This window comes from Vigna umbellata, chromosome 3 (genome assembly GCF_029865625.1).
Source record: "Vigna umbellata cultivar VRB3 chromosome 3, Vumbellata_1.0, whole genome shotgun sequence".
In the NCBI taxonomy this organism is placed as follows: Eukaryota; Viridiplantae; Streptophyta; class Magnoliopsida; order Fabales; family Fabaceae; genus Vigna; species Vigna umbellata.
In genome coordinates, this window is record NC_142167.1 from 5,207,499 (window position 1) to 5,230,629 (window position 23,131).

The following is a 23,131-nucleotide window of genomic DNA, read 5'->3' on the forward strand; positions in this document are numbered from 1 at the left end:
AGTTTCCTCTTCTCAAACCGTTCTCCGGAAACTTCCAGAATTTCCCCTCTTCAACTAGAATTTCCTCCAACTCTCTTCTCTCACAATTTCTCTAGAATTTTGGTGCAAATCTTCAGCCTCCCCCCCTTGGCTATTTATAGCCAAAAAAAATTTACTATTCATTTTTACTATTCATTTTTACTATTCACTTTTACTATTCATTTTTACTATTCAAAAATTATTTTTTATTCACCATTCTTATCTCTGAATGATTAATTCTACGTGGAGTGTTCTCTTCCACAATTTATTTTAATATTTTTTTTTTTAACTATTCACTATTCACTATTCACTATTTACTATTTACTATTTACTATTCACTATTCACTTTTCTTAAAACAAAAAGTCCTAAATAAGTTATCAAAAATTTGAAACTCTCCCTCTAGAATTACTATAATTTTATATCCAAAAATTCAAATTTTTCTATCCATTAAAATTATTATTACTAATAAAATGCTAAAATTTACTATTATAAATATTTTTCATGGGTCTTACATTCTCCCCAACAACAAAAATTTTCGTCCTCGAAAATTCGACACTTCAAACATAAATTGGGATAAGAATGTTTTTCATCATCTTCTAATTCCCATGTATAGTCATCTGTTTTCCTATTCCAAACCACTCTGACTAAGTTGATATTTCTCCAAACCATTTTATCATATGACCTTCTATACCGAATGGTTAAATTTTTACTAGAAGATCCTTTCTAATTTGAATATTTTATACTTCCAAAATGCAGAAAAGATTAGATACTACTACCATTTATTTATTATTATTATTATTTTTTTTTTTTTACCGATACTATTGAAGCCTCCGGTATGCATGACCGGAACTGTGGGCACAGTGAGATTTTGGCTATATAAGGAGGAGCGAACCGCGTTGAGCGACACTTTGGGGCGTTGCGATTTTGAAGCGTGTGAGAGAGTGTGAGATTTTCTAAGTGAGAGAGCTTTCGAGCGATCCTCTGGGTGTGAGTGAGATTCGAGCGCTAAGAGTTCTGAGTGTGAGAGCTTGTGGGATCTGAACACGAGTGAGATCCTCCTTCGAGCGTGTCTAAGAGCTTCTCAGTGAACCCTCTATCAAGTGATTCCCTGCCTCTACTTCCTCGTTCGTAAGTTTTTCTCTCTCTCAACCCTTCTTCTCTTTCCTAAAGCTTTTCTTCTATGTTTTTCTTCTTTACGCTTGATTAGTATTATATTCATTACTTCTCTTTCCTTTTTCTCTTTTTCTTACTCGTTATATATATATATATATATATATATATATATATATATATATATATATATATACACATTGTCATATTAATGAACACTTTGTCTTAAAACACGGGGTATATAGGCTGGAAAACCGTTGTTAATCTCCCTTCGTTTGAAGGTATGAAAGAGACATTCGGGTAGAACAACGCCACGTACCTCAATTAAAACAAACCAAAACAAACTTTTATTTCAACTTAAACAACAATAAAAATATGGACTCTGTGGACTTAGATCTAGTTAGGATCCATTGCGAGGACCGTGAAACAGATATATTTCTGGACATTGAGACTTTAAAGGCTGGACAATAAAAATTAAACTAAAAAAAAACAAAATGAAAAACTTGACTTAAAATGGAAACTTGATTTGAACGTAATAAATCTTTTTACTTTTACTTTACTTTGTGAACAAAACTTAGAAAAATGGATATCGAAGCCAAGACAGTTTATAAACGATGGCGGTCCACCCCGGAACAAGTTAACATTTTGTTGAATATCTTCAACCATGGGATCATTAATCCTAGTCGAGATCAGATTCGCGAGATTACAGGACGACTCAAGGAGTACGGGGAAATTGGAGAATACAGCGTCTATTGTTGGTTTCAAAACCATGGAAATCGGGTGAAACATCGACGCTTGCCGCAAAACGTCCCTGGTACATCTGAACCTTCATATGCCCTCCTTCCGCCGTTTATGTATGGTAAACTTTTTTTTTTCTTTTCTTCTAATTTTCTTTATTTATCTCTGACTACTACTATTATTATTATTATAATTTTTTTTTTTTTCACTACCGAAGATCCTTCATGGGTAATTCCACAGGCTCCAAGGCTCCTAGATCTCTTTCCCATCCCCGCTATACATGAAGAAGAAGAGAAAGTTACTCCACCCATGCCGTTTCGCATCAAAGCTCCTTCCACGGAGCTTTCCTTACGACCGCCTTCTACCGATGAATAGTCTTTATGATTTTATTTTATTTTATTTTTTGTTGGAGTGTAATAATTAACGATCACTTCTGATCGACTCTAGAACATCTTTATTATTAGTAGTAGTAGTATTATTAGTATTATTAATTAAATCTAACGTAAACTAACTAACTATCATTTTTTTTTTCTCTTGATTCACGGTAAGGTAAGTCAGATCTGTCGGTTTGTTTTTATCTAGTAGCATTAATTTGTTTAAGTAGTGTAAGATAGATTTTATTTATTACAAGGGTAAGACCATCTTCGGGGTAATGGTTAATCGTTTATCTATGACAATTATAATTCATCTCTGTGATTTCAGAATAGTTGGCTATATAAGGTTCTTCTAAAACTCTAAGGAAATAGCTATGAGCTTTTTGAGAATACAGTGTGTGGAAAATCGAAGCGGTTCTCTTTGAGTTGTCAAGACGGTCAACTACCGGTTCGTCTATCGAAGGAAGATTTTAATCTGCGCTGTTCTGGTTCGTTTGCCGAAGGAGAGTTTTTATCATTCTTTTTATTCACTCTATTGTAAATCTTTAAAAAAAATTTAGTGAAAACGTTAATCACTCTTTATTGTGATTATCAACTGGATGTAGATTCTTTTGAATCGAACCAGGATAAAAATTCTGTGTTGAATTTTCTTGCTCTCTATACTTTTTACATTTTACGCATACCCACTGTTTGATGAATTTTCTCTAAGAAAATTAATTTCCTAAAACTGACCATCTTAAAACGAGTTTAACCGAATGGAACCTAATAATCATTTGAACGAACGGTAACAACTCAACACTTGACCGAACGATTCCCAATATTCATTTGACCGAACGGTAACAAACCAAACAGTACTAAATCAGCACCTAACTGAACGGTACTACAACAGCCCTATACTAGACATAATATATGTAAATTCCACACATACTAATAATCCAAGATAATATCATGTGGAAATTCTAATACCTACTTCAGAACACCAACCAAGGATTCATACACCATAAAGATTTGTCTTTTCTTCACCACTTATCTTCGTTAAACCCATTTTTAACTTGATCAACTTCTGATATATATAATCGTTTGTTTTCCTTAAACTCAACACTTCTTAAAACTATAACCACCAAAAATCGAATTGAAACTATCAAACCTCTCTTATGATCACGCCTTAAATCTATGAAAGAATGACAATTATTCACTTAGACTAAGATCTTAAAATACTTCATTTCTTCTATACTATATGCCTTATCTGACTGCTTCTCAAAATCTTCTTCTTCTACTTATTTATTTATTTTATTTTTTAACCACTATCTTATTGAGATTCCAACCATTACTGATACATCGTTCCATGTTACCAATCTCACACAATGCCACTCCGTTTCTCACCAACACTTCCTTCTCTTATGACTTTTAATGTTACTGATATAGTAAACGAAACTGATTTCTCAAACCTTGCTACATTCATGCTTATTCAGAGCTTCTCTTAATCTAGCCTTTGAACTCAACTCTTCGTAAGATATCTAATATCCTGATTTGGTTCTGGAAAACTTCTTAAAACATTACTTCTAAACACCAACATCTTTACTCTTCCTTTGAAGCCTAAATTTTTAGTCTTCTAACACCTTATCTTCGAGGCAAGAATTTGTCTCAAAGGCTTAAAATAATTCTAATAAAGGTATACAACTCAAGTTGTCCTTGAATCTGCATTCCTCTACTATTATAGAGCACATTACACCACCACAAAGGCAAGAACAAGACAGGAATTACTACAGGAAACAACACTGAAACTCTAACTCTTTCTTACCTCAAACCTTCAGAATTAAGAAAGGAAATTCCTCTTTGATAAGTCATGAGTGTGCACCCTCATTTCCCTTTATCAAGATGCTTTTCTATTCTTAAAACCTTAAGTCGGTTGCACTCATTCTATGTTTTAAACTTCGAAAGACATGACAATTCATGTCATTTAGACTCAACTCTTCACGGAAAGGCACACAACCCGCAAGTTCTAAGGACGAACTGCTCTGATACCACTAATGTAACATCCCAAATTCTCATACTTGATATTACATAAATAATATGAAAACTGTAACATTTCTACAGTCATTCATTTGAAAATATAAAATATCTCACATTAATTACATAAATTTAAACTCAGATTTCAACTTAAAGATAACCCGAGTTTTTCTTTACTATCCTTCCTCCTCCGTCTTCACTTGTACTGGATTAGACGACGCTCCTTCATCTGCTCCCGTATAACAAATACGTTATACGATCATCGCAAAAATATGATTTTTCCGGTACATGCACAAATAAATAAGGGTAAGCTACCATGCAACCAATTATTAAAATGAGGCATGATACTACTACTACGCCTAACTCATATTTATGAAAATGATTTTTTTTGCTAGACTCAATTATCCGGATCTAACGTTGATGGAAGTCTCGGATGGTCGTGCACTTGTGATGACCTCCACTCCTCATACTAAAAATCATGGCCAGATATAACTTGTCAACCACAAGGTTAGTCCGTTAACACTATGTCCAAAATTGGGACATAGACAAGGACCTCCTGCCCCTCTCACCACCTAACTCATCCTTCTCTACTTGAGATTGGAGAGTTATTAGAGTATCCAGGATGACCTTCCATACAGGACCCTCAACATCAACGTGTACACAATACCATGCTACTACAAAATCTCTCCGCGAGACTCATATCATGTTCATATTTATCAACTCATACCATACCATTACAAAATCTTCTCATACTACTCATATCATGTTCAGATGCATAATTTCATATCAACATCATAAAATACATTCATCACATAAATCATACAAGATAAATATATTACAAACAAATTAACAATAATAAAATATTACTATAAATTGTCACCGGAGAAGAATCAAATGTTTGAAGATCATTAAAATAATCTTAATAAAATTTCTTGGGGAAACAAGAAGTTGAATCTGGCAGAGCCGGTTAGACAACTTCTCATCCTTTCAGGAAGATGCAATAAAAATTAAATAGAACAATAAAAGTTCTGGGGAAACAAGAAGTTGAATCTGGCAGAGCCGGTTAGACAACTTCTCATCCTTCCAGGAATACAATGTAATTAAATAATAAGAATAATAACAGGTCTGGGGAAATAAGAAGTTGAATCTGGCAGAGCCGGTTAGACAACTTCTAATCCTTCCAAAAATAAAAATGAATAAGGAAAACAATATAAAGTATGGGGAAACAAGAAGTTGAATCTGGCAGAGCCGGTTAGACAACTTCTAATCCATCCAAAAATAAAAACGAATAAGGAAAACAATATAAAGTATGGGGAAACAAGAAGTTGAATCTGGCAGAGCCGGTTAGACAACTTCTAATCCATCCAAAAATACAAAAATAAACAATTAATAGCATACATATGGCATAACATAATCAACATCACATTTTACAACTATCACACTTGGATCTAAACACAGAAGCATGTTCTCATCCAAAATTCAAAATCATACAGAAACAAAATACTTCACATTCAAGATTTAAGATAAACCAAAAGCAACATATACAAGACTCAAAATAATATCAAACAAAATGTAACTCCCCTTACCTCTATTCCAGACTTAGTTTCCTCTTCTCAAACCGTTCTCCGGAAACTTCCAGAATTTCCCCTCTTCAACTAGAATTTCCTCCAACTCTCTTCTCTCACAATTTCTCTAGAATTTTGGTGCAAATCTTCAGCCTCCCCCCCTTGGCTATTTATAGCCAAAAAAAATTTACTATTCATTTTTACTATTCATTTTTACTATTCACTTTTACTATTCATTTTTACTATTCAAAAATTATTTTTTATTCACCATTCTTATCTCTGAATGATTAATTCTACGTGGAGTGTTCTCTTCCACAATTTATTTTAATATTTTTTTTTTTAACTATTCACTATTCACTATTCACTATTTACTATTTACTATTTACTATTCACTATTCACTTTTCTTAAAACAAAAAGTCCTAAATAAGTTATCAAAAATTTGAAACTCTCCCTCTAGAATTACTATAATTTTATATCCAAAAATTCAAATTTTTCTATCCATTAAAATTATTATTACTAATAAAATGCTAAAATTTACTATTATAAATATTTTTCATGGGTCTTACAATCGACGTAAGGATGATCGGCCAAAGGGTGATCGACTCAAGGGTGATCAACCAAAAGGGAGTTTTATCACAGAAAAATAAGGAAAATTGGGGAGTTATCACCAAACGATGCATTTATGAATGAAATGAAAAATGATATAATGTCTTGAACATGCTACATTATCTAATGTTTATCAATGTTCAAAACATTTAATGCATGTAGAATAAAGTACTTCGACGTTTGTATACTTTGTTTCTTGATATTTGTGCAGATCAATGCAGCAAAAAGACATGATCAGAATCACTTCATCCAAAAAAAAGACGTTGTGAGAGAAGAAGAACATTCTAGGAATGTTTTCCATGAAGCCCTCGAATCTATCACATCGCACATGCTTAGTTTCACTTAAGGCTATGAGAAAAATCTCTAAACCCTGGAAAGTAGACTAAAGACTGACTTCCCACAAGAAGGCCACCTGCTCTCTTAAAATCAACTTAGTGTCCAAATCATCTTACAAGACAACATATATAGAGAGGATCAACTATGAAAGAGAGTGTGGTTGTTGAAGCATATATGAGAAGAAGTGAGAAATGAGAAGGAAAAAGAGAGAGTATGCTCTAGAAAGATCATAAAATATCAACTCTACTCTATCTCAAATTGTATATCATGTTATGATCTTTAACCTAAAGGAAAATGATGAAAGCAAGCTCAAGCAAAAGAAAATATGAAGAAAAGGCTATCATTACATCTATATTCCTTCTTCATCTCAAAACCTACAATGTCTAAAGCTTTCAGAATGAAAGAAAGTGTAGAAGCAAAGAAGAAAAGAGAAGAGAAGAAAAGAGAGAAAGAACTTCACGAGCTTATTTTGTCTAATGCTCTTCAATTTAAGAGAAGAAACCTCATGAGTTCAAAGATTGATTTGTATCTTTGTAATTCTCTCCTTAAGAGTTTATTCAATCTGTATTTTTAATCAAACACCAAGTGTGTTTGTGTTAAAACACTGATATTATCTGTCTACTAGTTCGGTTAGACTAGGGAACCACGAGTGATTAAACATACTTGGGTACTAGGAGTGGTCATAATATTCAAAAACTTGGACTAGTCAGGATTGACTAGGAGAACCAGGAGTGGTCTATAATATTCAGACCAGTCATGATTGACTAGGGGAATCAAGAGTGGTTTATAATACTCGAACTAGTCATGTTGACTAAGGGAACCACAAGTGATTTATAATACTTGGACTAGTCAGGATTGACTAAGGGACCAAGAGTAGTAATAATACTTGTAACCATGAGTGAGTTAAACTTATGTAATCTTTAATAAAACTAGTGGAACTCCTTAAGAGTTCTTAAGAGAGAACTGAACATATCTCAAGCAGATGACTAGTCAGGATTGACTAGGGGAACCAGGAGTGATTTATAATACTCGAAGTAGTCGTGTTGACTAAGGAAACTAAGAGTGATTTATAATACTTGGACTAGTTAGGATTGACTAGGACTAGGAACTAGGAGTCATAACAATACTTGTAACCAGGAGTGAGTTAAGCTTATGTAATCTTTATAAAATTAGTGGAACCCCTTAAGAGTTCTTAAGAGAGAACTAAACATAGCCCGAATATAGTGAACCAGTATAAAAATTGTGTTTTGTTGTTTTCCTTCCTTAAAAGCTTTTATTAAGTTTACTATGTCATTGTCTGAAGAATATTCTTACTTGATAATCCTTTGAAAACTCATCAAACATTATTCACCACACTCTAGTGTTTTCCTTTGTATTTCAGGATTGACCCATCTCGACCTTTAGTCTAGGCCAACTGGTATCGACCTTCGGCCGGGTCGGCTTGTCTTGAACGACACATCACAACCTTCGAATCGGGCCAGCCTGGGCCAATAAGTCTCAACCTTCGGCCTAGACCAACATGTCTCAACCTTTGGCCTAACCAACCCTTCACGACCTTTAACGTTATTCAACACGTCTCAACTTTCGGTTTGGATTGATCCTTCTCGACTTTCGGTCCAAACTGATCCTTCTCGACTTTCGGTCCAAACTGATCCTTCTCGACTTTCAGCCTAGTTCGATATGTCTCAATTGTCAACTCTTCTCAACCTTTGGTCTTAACCGATAAGTTATCTCCATGAAGATTTGTTTCAAATTTCTATCCAAAATTGTCCATCTTAATCTTCGGCTTGGTCTACCTATCTTAGCTTACAACTTGAGATCCTAACCTAATTAAGAGGAGACTTTGAAGATTGGTGTTCTTTTTTTGGACCCTTCATCTGGGTCCCGATAAAAAGAGTGTAGATTTAAATGTGGGCTAAAGTTAACCCATGAAACATTAACCAAATTAACACTTCTAATAAAAATACGTAATGATATTTAACATGATTTTTACAAAATATATATATATATATATATATATATATATATATATATATATATATATATATATATAAATAACAGAAAATCAAATTTTCAATAGAAATGTGTTTAACACTATGATTCCTACTTTGATCAAACAAGATAATAAGCCATTAAGAAAGAAATCAACAAAAGTAATACATCATCAAATCAACAAATCATACTTTGACAATAACTTCATCTTGCAATTGTGCTTCAACATAACAAGTTATATTTTTCTTATGAAAATTGCAATGCTCGTTAAAGTAAACTTAAATCTCCTTCTAATTCTCATAAATGTGTGGCGTATAAAGTTGGAATTACATATAAATATCAAAGATAACAAAAAGAAAAATATATTTTAATAAGTTCTTCAATTATAGAAAATTATTAAACTCATCATTTACTACTTGTTTCTATTGCATAAAAAGAGACATATACATGAGTAAATTTGATATTCCTAATAGGAAATACACTTGGACTCCCAAACGAAACCTCAAAACTACTAATCCAATGTGAGATAATTTAATTTGTTCGAAGTTTATATTATTATGATATTAAATAATATATCTCCGATATCTAGAAGATCGGTAATTTCACCTCCTAGCACTTAAATATTAGCATATCTCGTTATGAATTTTCTCATTGTATTACATATAGAGAGAGGAAAATCTCACGAAATCACCCTATACCCATAATGCATGACTGTGAATTTGTGTTTATTTTGATCAAATTTTGAGTGTGAATTTTTTATAAATTGACTCGTAATGTAAATGGGTTTTACCTGAATATTCTGTGGGCTATGTCACCAAATTTAATTGGGTGTTGCTCCCTCCACCTCCACAGCCTTCTCCCTCCACCTCCCCAATTATCTTTAATTCCAATTATATCCTTAAAGTTAAAATTTTTCATTTTTATTATTTTATTATTTTAATATTTAAATATAAACTAATATAAATATACATTATTAAAATAGATTAAAAAGATATTCAAAAATAATAAATCAAAATATTAAAATATCTAATAAAATAATAACAGAAACATAAAATTAAAACAAAGCTTAAACGGATGACATCCTTCAACGGATGTCAACATCCGTTTAAGGCGAAACGGATCCGTTTCGCCTTAAACGGATGTTGACATCCGTTGAAGGATGTCATCCGTTTAGGCTTCGTTTTCATTTTACGTTTTAGGGTTAAAGGATTATTGGAAAGATTATTGGAAGGGTTTAGGGTTTAGGGTTTAGGATTATTGGAAGGATTATGACTACGTACCTGGAGAAGAACCACGACAAGCACATTACACCACAAACGCACTGCACCGAAAGCAAGAGGAAGATTGCTTGATAATTCTTTTCACGATCACTGAGCTTTGCAGAAAAATATTTTACTCATACAAGGAACTACGTAGGTTATCAGTGAAATATGTTATAAATGAGTAAAATTAAAAAACAATAATTCTAAAAATAAAATTTTACTGAGAGGCAAAATAGTAAAGGGGAGGTGGAGGGAGAAGGCTGTGGTGGTGGAGGGAGCAACACCCAATTTAATTTAATGCAAAATTTAATATCTCTTATTCTTTCAGTTTATTTTTTCATGAATTGGATAAATTGCTATTATCTAAATAAATATAAAAATATCTATGTAGGTTTACATTTATGAACCAGTTCGTATGGCCTGTGAATTTTGCAAGAAGAAGTTATTTATAAAAGTTAAGGCCTATTTTATACGTAGGCTACACGGATGAATTTTAATAAAGCCAATTTATACATATACAAATCTAAAGTGTGTGTCCAAGCTCTGTATATGCGACTATCTTCACCTTTCAGATACTGAAATTGTACAAACTAAAATTGTTCAACTCTACCTTAAAACGACTCAAGTTTGTTTGCTATACGTAAAGTCTTCGATAGTGTTACGTACTTTTATGAACTTTTTCTATTTTTAGATTACATGCACGGTCTTAGCTTTTTATGAAATTAATAGGCACTATTTAAAACTTACTTTACATTAATAGTATAATGACTCCGTTTAAAGTGTTTTTTCTCATATATTAAAACAATTACCTTATGATTTTATGGGTTTTTTTTACCACCAATACAGAATTGATTGAATATAGAGAACATTTGGGATGTTCCAACTACTTTACAAAGAAAATAAAATATGAAATTATATATATAGAGATCATTAACATATTTCAAAACATAAAATAGAAAGCATAAAGCATATGTTTGTCACTCTAGTCCAACTCACGTTCTCTATTACCATAAAATTGATGAAATGCTTGCGGATATGATTTTGAAGAAACTTGAAAATGGAAAAATAATGAAAAGCGATAAAAAAAAGGCGAGAGAATAATAGTAAATAAATTGAACAAATATGTTATAGTTGTGGTGATAAATATCGTTGGTCTCGTAGTTATTATCAGATCCAAGTTTAATACATTTATGTTTGATTTTTACTATATGCTTAAACAATGATAGTATAAACTATAATTTAATATATATTATATCATCTCAAACACAAAGAACTTGATTTAGCTCATCATATGCTAGTTATATAGCTAGGACAAATCATGATTTAAAGATGTCGGCACATGCATCGTTTAGTAAGTTTCTACTTGTTCAGAAGTAGACATGAATATTTAATCCACAATGCTCATTTCTTATAACTAAAATCCATATATAAAATAATCATAAAAAACGTTATATGTGAATAAATTTATAATTAATTATATACAGATTTATTAGTAGGTAATTACTTAAATTTTTTTTTATGTAATTATATATAGATAAATTAATATATAACATAATTGACAATTTGTAAAAATAAGTTGTATTACATATACATATACACCAAAACACATGCAATAACAAACAATGTTGTACCAAATACTCATTATGCAAACATTATAAACTTAAACCAATATTCATATAACAATATACAATCTTCGTACATAAAATCTCTAAAACTAAACATTTAAACATTATATGTTACAAATATCTAATAGTCATAAATAAAGTGTATAGTAGATAACAACTTAAACATGTCTAAAACTCCTAATACTAATAATCACGGAAAAGATATTTTTGGATCTTGGGGTTCATCTTGTTGTTGCACTTGATCATTGTCTTACGATTGATTTTGTTGATCACTATTTGGCATTGGAAAGATATTTTGTGCAACTCTTGTTGTTGAAGGCAAAAAGATATTAGATGATCGCACTAATAAAATTTTGTAAAGTGTCAAATTTGGGAAGTGATTTGTCGCATTTGTTCTTCACTATTTGCTCCATTCCACCACATGATGTTCCGTAATAATAAATAAAAATTAGGTAAATAATGATGTATTATCATAATGTAATAAAGTGTAAATTGAGAAGTATAAATAGAAGAGAAAGGGAAGAGGAGATACTCTTCCACATAACACCATATTCATTTATTTTCATTTCTCTCAAATTTTCTATAAGTTAAAGTACTTATATTACGCCAATTAGAAATCCGGGTGAGGGATGCTAGTTTAATTTTAACAATCGACTTGTTTTAAAATTAATAACTTGATTTTGATGGTATGATTATTGGAGTGATATGTTGAGTTGATTTATGATTAATATGCTCTTAAAATTTTGGGTTTGGTGTGATAATGATAGTTGTCAGGAAAATGTGAAACAATGTTTTATGCATGTTTATGTTTAGTTGGTATTATTTGTTGTGTTTTAGATTTTTAAGGTTTTATGCTTTCATATATCCTTTTTCTCTTATGCAGTGTGGACTGCCATCATATAAATTTGGTCTCCTTATGTGATTTGATTGCATATAATTACATTAGTATTGTCTTATTTTCATGTTCATGTTTTCTCTTTTTTTATGTCCTTTGAGTTGTTTCGGTTAAATCTCAATTCTCACTTTATCAATCCTTAGATTAAGCTAAAATTTTGGTATATAGTTTCTAAAACATATATTTTTATTCTGACCATTGGGATTATTTGTTTGTTATTTGTATTTAGAAGATGTAGTTTTTCATATTTGAGAGAGCTAAACACTATCCTATTTTTGTTTGAGTTATATGCATAAAACCTCAATTTTAAATCGGTTGACCGTTGATCATATTGAAATTTTTATATGTAGTTCCTAATGCATATATCTTCATTCTAACAGTTGGGATTATTGGTTTGATATTTTTAATTAGAGTAATTAGTTTCGTATATTTGAAAGAGTTGAGCGCTACACTATTTCTATTTCTAAATTATCTGTGTAAAACCTTAATTCTAAATATGTTAACCGTTTGATCAGACTAAAATTTTGATATGTAATTCCTAAAACATAGTTAATTACTTTGATTGCTACGATTGTCACATAAATGTTTGATGTAAGAGGAATCAATTTCAAAGTTTCAAGAGAGATTTGAGTGCCACCTTGTTTCAATTCTTTTTATGTTGTCTCGGTAAAACCATGATACCTACTTTGTTAATCTTTGGATTGATCTAAAATTTTAATTTATAAATCATAAAATATGTTTCTTCAATTTGAATGTTGTGATTGTCAAACAGAGGTCTATGGTTAGAAAAATACATTTCGTCATCTTGAGTAATAATAGCAAAATAATTTTCTAATGCATGATTAATGTGAAAAGGAAAATTTCAGAAGTTGGAAATATCATGATTGAATGACCGTGAGTTGTGAAGTATGTTGATTTGAATAATAGATTGCATGTATATGATGTTGTTCAGTATAAATTTTCATTGAATAATAGTTACTATGATGTATGAAAATGGGGTGTGTAAATGAGAAGAAAATATGAGTTAGGTATTTGATAACTTGAGTTAAGACTAGTTAAAATGTGGAAATGGAAATGTAGAGATAAAAGTTTAGTATTTAAATTGAAATAAACAATATAGTTGATGGTATATGATAAGTTAGCTTAAGGAAAGATAACTATGCATGTGAAGGTGTGATAATCATATGAATATGTGATATGTGAATTTATGTTGTGAATGTAATAACTTCTACAAAAGGATTGCAAATATGTTAAGTGGAGTTAAGTGGTGTATTGAGAGGGATTTTGAAGAAATTATCCTAACTCTGCTAGTATTGGACTCACATAGAGGACGAGATCTAGTTGTGAGAGTCTAGGGGGTTTTCTCTCATTTGGAGGTTTGATATGAAATAAGATTGGATTTAGTGTTTTGGAAAACTAATATCATACTCTAGAGGGATTGTTGTTCATATATAAAGTGTATAATTATAGCTCTCGAGCGACATAAATGGATTATGATCTTATGTAATATATTAATATTGAGTGTGTTATTTGAGTTTTAACTTACTAAAATTTTATTAAACTACTCTTACATTTTGTGATTATGGTTTCTACGTACCATTATCATATATGTACTATACTTGAACAAAGGACAAGGTAGATAATCCTACTTGAGGTTATGTAGGTAATGAGGATGAGAAGATTGAGACATTTTTAAAATAAATAATGCGCTGTTTATATTTATCTATACTAATATGTGTAGGTCTTTCCCAACAATTTCTATCTTCTATTTAATAAATGATATATTATTATGAAAGCCCATAAATAAATTGAATATGTATGTATAGAGTAATATGGGTTTTTACAATTATCATTCTCATATTTCATTAACTTTCTATTTTCCATGTTTAAAACTAGGCTTAAATGTTTACTTTGTCCCCATGTTAAGAGATGAATTTTTGTTTAGTACCCGGTTTTAAAAATGCATCTATTGAGTTTCAAAGTTGTAAAAATTATATAAATGAAGTCCCCTCCGTTAAATTGGCTTAAACGGAGTTAAAATCTGACTTTTTTCTTCTCTCTCATCTGTTCTTTCTGCAACGTTTCAGCCTTTTCTCTCTCTTCTATTTCTAATCATTCATCTCAATGGCTCTCTTCTATAACTCCTTCTTCTCTCCCTCTCTTCTGCATCCTCCCTCACATCTTCCTCGTCAATCACTCAATTTTAAATACACTCATTTATTTGATTAATTAGTGTATTTAATTAGGAAATGCAAGATTAAAGGCGGGCGGGTATGGGTGGAGGACATCGTTGGCTTTGGCAGGGGTTCCAATTTAAACTGCAGTAGTGTAAATCTTAAGTGAACTCCTTATGACTTATAGTATTCCTTTTATTAAATAAATAGAAAGATGCATTTCATTTTGTAGACAATAAAAAAAGCAAAGATGGTTGTTTGAAGAACTTATATGTAGTTGTTTTTAGTAAATAGATAAAAGAATATTAGTTATAACTTATAAAAATACTTTACTTTTTTTTCTCCTAAACATATTTAGAGAGAAAATTATCCACACAAATCCAAGATAAATATTTCCACACAAATCTTACATTGTTTCTCTTGAATGAATAGATGAAGAAAATTTTTTTTACTCTAAACTTTAAATAATTGTACTCGTGTCGGCATATAGATCCCATGAAGCATGCACACTTTGACCCTTTTGCTTATAAAATTATTTGAGCATCCAGTAAACATTTTCATACATACTTTTTTGCTGGATGCTACCCATTCAAAGTAAGGACTTGGTATTGTTTTAAAGAGCAGTAAATTAATAATTTCTTCCTAGAGTGATATGTAGCTGACATGGTGTTTTTATAACACAAGCAGGAACGAATTCATAGGAGTTTTTGAATTTAAAAAAGGATACAAATTATAATCACAATACGTTAATCAAAATTTAAAGCATTTCACCTCGTCTGAACAAGAACAATTCAAAGCATTAAGAACACGCATGGCCAAACATATGTGACCTCTTCCTCCAATTCTATGATAAAGTTTCGTTTCATACAGGTGCCAAACAAATTTTGTTTATACAAGTATCAACAACACAAATCTTACTCACCAAATTCATCTCTGAAAGAACGCAAACACAATGGTTGTTTTTGTTTCCTCAAGGTTGCATTCCTATGTTTGTTGCCTCCTTTTCATAATCATATCTCAAGCTAGCGCGCAACCAAGTTTCTTAGATTACTTCTGTCTCAGTGATAAAGGCAGCTTCACATCCAACAACACTTATCACACCAACCTCAACACCCTTTTTTCCAATCTCACCTCCAACACACAGATCGACTATGGCTTCTACAACCGCTCCTACGACGAAAACAATGAGAAATCATACGACATTGGGTTGTGCAGAGGAGATGTTAAAGCAGATGAATGTCGCAACTGCATAAATAATTCAACGGTCCTCCTCACACAGCTTTGTCCAAACCAGAAAGAGGCAATTGGGTGGTATGACAAGTGCATGTTGTGTTACTCAAACCGCTCAATATTTGGCCTCATGGAAACTTCACCTTTGTTTTATACGTTGATGTTAGTGAATGCAACAAACGTGGACCGGTTCAATCAAGTGTTGGACAACTTGGTGGAGAATCTAACAGGCATAGCTGCTGCATCAAGTGACTCTCGTCGTAAGTATGCTGCCGGAAATGCAACTGCAACAAATTTAGAAACCACCATATATGGTGTTGCGCAGTGCACTCCTGACTTGTCTCAACAAGACTGCAACCGGTGCTTGGTTGATGCTTTCTCAAGAATCGCAAGCAGCGGCAAGATAAGTGGTAGAGTTGCAACACCCAGTTGTAATATTAGATATGAAACCTTTCGCTTATATGATGAACCTTCTACCACCACAGATGCACCAGTGTCATCACTATGATGCCCTTGCACTTCGCCATCACCCTTTAATTTAATGCTAGTGGAAATTCATGATGCACTCACTGTGAATTCAATAAATTTTCGTGGATTTGTTGGGAGTAGTATTGTTTGAAATTGAAGAGTAGTAATAAATATCTGAAATTGAAATTTGTGTCATTATTTAATCTTTATGTTTCCATCTTGAAACTATTGTCTTTACATTGAGAGTCTAGAAACTCACTATAATTTCTCACTATAATTCCTCTTTATTCGTTAGACATTCATAAATATCTAGCATGATCTTTGCACACAAAATTAATTGACGAGGAAGATGTGAGGGACGATGCAGAAGAGAGGGAGAGAAGAAGGAGTTGCAGAAGAGAGCCATCGAGATGAATGATTGAAAATAGAAGAGAGAGAAAAAGTCGAAACTTGCAGAAAGAACAGATGAGAGAGAAGAAAAAAAGTCATATTTTAACTCCGTTTAAGCCAATTTAACGGAGAGGACTTCATTTATCTAATTTTTACAACTTTGAGATTCAATAGATACATTTTTAAAATCGGATTCTAAACAGAAATTCACATCTTAAAACTACTAAATAAATGATAATTTTGAGTTGCTTAGAACGCTTGAGTTATACAATGTAAGTTACAAGAAATTGTTTTTAATATATTTTATCTTATTCTCTTGTCTATTTTATACTCTAAGCTTATATTTTACAAAATGTATATTTTGAGAACAGGAAATAATAATAAATTCATAATGTATGGATAAGCTATTGTATAAAAGTTATTTTGTGTCTTTCTCTAAATTTTAAACTTTATAATTAACTTGTGCATAAATTATAGTTTTAACCAGTGAAGAAACGCATTTAATTCTTTTTTTCTTTTAGAAGTTTTTACGAGAAACTACTGCAAACAATTAAAATATTTTAGTAAAAACCAATTTATTAAAACAAAATTTTTTCTTAATAAATGTATTGTTTGTTTTATCTATGATAAATAAAAAGCAATTGACATGATTTATATGGGTGAATTATGATTAAAAAAATTAACATTCATTAATTAAAAATTGATAAATCAATCAATTTATTAATTTTGAAAAAATAATTACAATATCGTTTAGAAAATTTGTATGTTCGAAGCCAAAGTTTGAATCTTAAGAAGGATCAATTGAATTACGTTACTGATAGATATTTTTTTGTGATGAACAAGCAAGTTGAGTGAAGCATGGTGATGGATGGATAGTTTTATACAATGATGATAAAGTACTAAAGTTTTGATGAATTGTTTTTTAACCCGTGAAAAATTACACATGATCATATCCAAAAAGAGCCAAATCCAGTCACATCTCAGCAATTGTAACTATCATTCACATGCAAGATTCCTATTTCTTTTTTGTTGCTTACATGCATACAATAAGATTCCAACCGTCAACAATTGTGTTATTATATGTTAACCCTATTTAAACACCCTTTCATCATTACCCAACATCTTTATCGTCATCTATTACGTATATTTAATATTATTATGTAATCATCATTGTAACATAAATAAAAATAATAATTCGTATAATAGAGAGAATATTTTCTCCTAATAAAAGTTATTAATTCATTGTAGGAAGGTTGCGACACACGTACACATAAATGTCTTTACTAGTAAAATATTATCTACTTTTGATCAAAGCTTCATAATTTGTTTTTGATATCATTCTCAAAAGTCTCTTATCAATGGAGGTATGTTATGTGTATATAAACTCAAGTTCATCTTTTATTTTATCCGATGTGGGATTTTGTTTGTACCCAACAAATTAAAATGATTGCATGATTAAGAGTTAATTAACAAAAAAGATTTAAAAAACAATAGATAATATTCAAATGTTTAATATATATATATATATATATATATATATATATATATATTATAAAATGAGTAATTTCATATAAATTATTATTATTATAACAACTCAAGCAAGAGAAAATTTTAACCCCAAAAGACAAACTTTATGTGAGTAACAATTACCATATGTACAAAAGTTTCATATACCAACTTTTATGCATATTATTAAAGTTCCTAATATATACCAACTATTACCTATAATTAATCTGTATGAAAGGATACTAGTTCATTATATACAAAAGTTTCATAAGTTACAATACTATAATTTTATTAATAAAACAATTCTCTAATATAATATAAGTCACCAAACAATTACTCATTCATGTCTCTCTCCCAACAATTCATTCATAATTCATAAATGATGTAATATATATTTATATAGAGAGGAACGGATCTTAAAAAAAATCTATAAGGGCTTTAACACTCCAAGTTTTTATATATTTAAATTAATATATAAATATTATTTTTGAAAACAATTTAGTATACTTTATATATTTGGTACTACCAAAATTTGTATACATTTATCTTAACATCTTCAAAATATTTTCTAAAGATTCATTCAATATATATATATATATATATATATATATATATATATATATATATATATATATATATATATATATATATAGATAGATAGATAGATAGATAATAGATATATAGAGAAAGTGAAAATAGAGGAGTGCCATGAAAAAAGGAATCCACATGTATTTCATATGACTCTATCCAGATTTCTCGCAGTGACACGTAAGAATCCAACCCTCTTTCAACAATTCACCTTATTCTTACTCCCCTCTCCCACCACTAGGTTTTAGTATAATTTATAATTTAATGGATTTTTATTTTATAGGAAGTTAGTTTTGGATTTTGATTCTTGTAAATTTGTTTTCGCTTTTATTCCTATAGAATTAAAATGATTGTTTTTAATTCTTAAAAAATATGTGAACTTTGATTTTATTTTATTTTCTATAAATATTTTCCTCTGATTTTGATTCTGTAAAATTTTGAACCACTTTTTTTCAGTTCATAACATTATTTTTTTAATAGTAATTTTAATTTTTAGAAGAAACCCAAAAAAGAAAAGGAATTATTTTACAGAAACTAACATACAAAAATCATTCAACTTATAAGGACAACAGAAATAGTATTAATGCCATAATTTATTATAAGACTTTTTTTCTTACAATTTTCATTTTATAGGGTACAATATTTTTTTAACTAAATAAAAGTACTGAAAGTTCCAAAAAAATAATAATTTTAGCATGTTCAAAATTAGAAACGTACAAATGAGAAAATTTAAAAAACTTATAATATCTTCTAACATTATATAATTTAATTATTATGAGTGAATAATATCCAGCCTCATATTTGGATATTAAGAGCCAGTAGCCTGTATAACTGTAATATTCTGTTTATATAAATATACATAACCGACACAGACATTTAGTGTACTTTGTCATGAAGCTAATACATCCAGACAAAGAATATTTTCTATTTTTTTGTGTGTGATTCTTCTATTTATCTCACTGACTCATTGCACACTCCATAGATCATCATAAATTGTACAATTGGTGCATTGGTTGATAGTAACAGCATAGCATGGATGCATATATAGTGACACTATTTAGCTCCTGATAGTTCAGAATATATGAACAGCTTCATGTTCAAAATTCAGTAGTTTATGTTCATCCAACAATGTGTTTATGTTTTATTTGGAGTCATAAACTTTCGTTTTAATCATTTAAGTGGTGTCCATATTTTTTTAAACATTAATAGGTCCTTTTATTTTATTTTATTTTTCTTAATTGAATTCTTAATTTGAATATAATCCGACCTTTTTACTAATACTAAACTAACATGGTTAGAGACAATATCACAATTGCATGCAGACAGTGGTTACAGAGAACTCAAATCACCAAAAATCACTCGCCGCGAAACCTTTGTCGCGAAACCATTGCCGCCAAACGTAGAAGCCCTCACCACACCACCACCGCACCATTATCGCGCCCTTGTCGCTCCATTGTCGCGTCTTTGCTACGTTAAGGACGATACCTTACAAAGGCGAGATCCACCGCCAGCCGTCGCCAACGAAGGCGAGATCGTGCCTGAGTTGCGCCTCCCACAGTGTCGTCAAGCCCCAAATCGAAACTCTAAATCGCGACACGCCACTGCTGCCACCTCCACGAACAGGCACGCCACGGAGACGAAGTCGCATCGGCCGCCCCTGCCTACGCGAAACGCGTCTGAACCCGAAAAGAAAGAAGGGAAGAAGAGAACCCAAAGATGAAACCGCGTCTCATGGCCCATGCGCCACCGCGAACCACCACGAACGTTGCCTGGTCGCGCCATCTCCACACCGTTGTCTCCTCCTCCCCGAGTCTATTGCCCTTGCACGAGCCATAAATAATGAAGAAGAAGAACCAATAATGGTGGGGTTATCTGTGAGAAGAAGAAGAAGAACCAATGATGAAGGCCAAGGGTTTTAAAATGAAATCTGATTAACCCCTTTTAGACATAGACTAAAATATTGGAAAATTACATAACTTTTCTACCTCGGTTGGTCAGAGAACCGAGGCAATAGAGCAATTTCTAAAAGTTGTCAGTTGAATAGCCAGTTTTAGGTGCGAAGTGGGAAAACATTATGCCTCGTCGGTTTCGCTTTTAACTAAGGTAATTTTGCTTTTATGCTTCGGTTCCACTGTAACTAAGGCGTATAAGTTCGTTAAAATTGCAAAAATGTCATCGTCTTTACATATGCTTCGGTTTTCTGAAAACTGAGACATATGGCCCGCGTTCTTAACCTCATTTTGCACTAGTGTTATCATATAAAATAATTTAGTAAAAAAATTAAAAATATATAGGAATCAAACAAACCATACCTAGAAACTTACAAAACAAACTTCCTTATTACAAAATATTAAAGTAAAAAAAGGAGTAACTTACAAAACAAACTTCCTTATTACAAAATATTAAAGTAAAAAAAGGAGTTAATATCTTCTTCACACACTAGTAAAAAAACTGCTTTTTAACTCGTCTTATAGGTCTCGGTTTAGAAGGAACCGAAGCCTATTAAAACACGGTGGCATTTTTGTAGTTTAGGCGAATTTATATGCCTCGGTTCAAGGGGACCCGAAACGTATAAAGAATTTTAACTCGGTTGATTATAAAACCGATGCCTAAAAGTCTACTTTTTCGTCTGACAAGGCAGAAATTTGAAGTCCAATCAGAGCCAATGACCTCGGTTCAGTTAGAGCTGGGGCGAAACCACATTTATGCCTCGGTTGAGGCGGGGACCGAGGCATATAGCCTTTCGTATTTTTCTTCACTTCCCCAATTCATTTCCCCAATTTCAGAAGTAAACTTTCCCTCTTCTCTTCCTCTCCTGCAACCCTTCGTTTCTCCACTCCCGTCTCCCTCCCTTCCTCTCCTGCAACCCTTCCTTTCTCCACTCCCGTCTCCCTCCCTTCCTCTCCTACAACCCTTCCTTTCTCCACTCTCATCTCCCTCAACTCCACCATTCCCTCACCACCCTCTTCTCCCTCCGCATCCGCCAAAACGACATTGGCTCTTAGGGTTTTGGCGCTCAGAGGTGGAGGCCGCTGTAGACCCTGCGACGTACCCCAAGACGGTGCCCACGGCCATGAAGAAGAGAGAGCTCGCGACGGTGCGGCGAGAGCCTGCGACGGTGCGGCGAGAGAGCCCGTGACGGTGCGGCGAGAGAGCCCGCGACGGTGCGGCGGGAGAGCCCGCGACGGTGCGGCGAGAGAGCCCGCGACGAGGCGGCGAGAGAGCAGCGACGGTACTGCGATGGCGGCTACGATGACAGAGCGGCGAGGATGCGGCGGCAGCGGCGTGGTGGCGTTTAGGAGTTGGATCTGCGTTTTTGGTTTTTAGTTCAGTTTCTCTGCAGGTGTGGCGAAATGGATCTGCGTTATTGGTCTCTGATTTTTTTTTTTTTCGTTTAGATAGTGTTTCTCGTCTCCTCCATCTGCTTTCTCCGTTTCTCTGATTTTTTGTTTTTGGTTGGAAGAGGACATTGGAGTTGCTCTTTCTCTGGCAACGATTCGCAAGGAGGAGGAGTGACCTTGTTTGTGACTCCAGAAACATCAGTGCCATTTCCAGTGCCATTCCATTGATGCTTTTTTGGTTTTTCATTGAATTGGATGGTGACATTGGAGATGCAAATATTTATGAAAGGATTGTTAGAAATTTCTTGGACTCTGGCAGAGATCTTGACCTGTGTTGGCAGAGATCTTGACCTGTGTTGCAACAACGAGAAACCATAAAAATGAGAAACAAACAATTGATCTCGGTTCAGATTAAAAAAAATTAAAAAACTTTACTAACTCGGTTCTCTGTGAAACCGAAGCAGAATTCAAAACCTTTTGACTCTGTCTAAAACCGAGGCAAAATGCGTGCTCTTTTTACCTCGTTTGTATATGCCTCGGTTATAGAACCGGTGTCTATAACCGAAAATAACCGAGGCCATATCCCTTAAATGTACTAGTGACAAAAAATGTTTTTTATGATTTTTATTTGTGTGTATTTTGTAGTATAATCAGTATTTTATTTGAATGAACTTGACTTTAGAAAAAAGAAGGGGAATGTATATGATGAATAGTGAGAATAAAACAAGAACATGGATTATAATTGAAAAGATTCCCCTGGAAATAATTGGTAGTTGTCTAATAATTGACTCAAAGACATTGAAAGCAAGCCAAAATAATTTTGTGGAACATGCAAATGGGTGTTTTAAAATTTGATCGAAAGTGGGATAAGATGGGATGAGCATGAAACTACCAAATGATC

General features: G+C 32.3%; 1 pseudogene; it reads left to right on the forward strand.

Annotated features, from left to right (window-relative positions):
• Positions 1-15,659: 15,659 nt before the first annotated feature.
• On the forward strand, positions 15,660-16,445 carry LOC124844207 (cysteine-rich receptor-like protein kinase 29 pseudogene; annotated as a pseudogene).
• Positions 16,446-23,131: the final 6,686 nt, after the last annotated feature.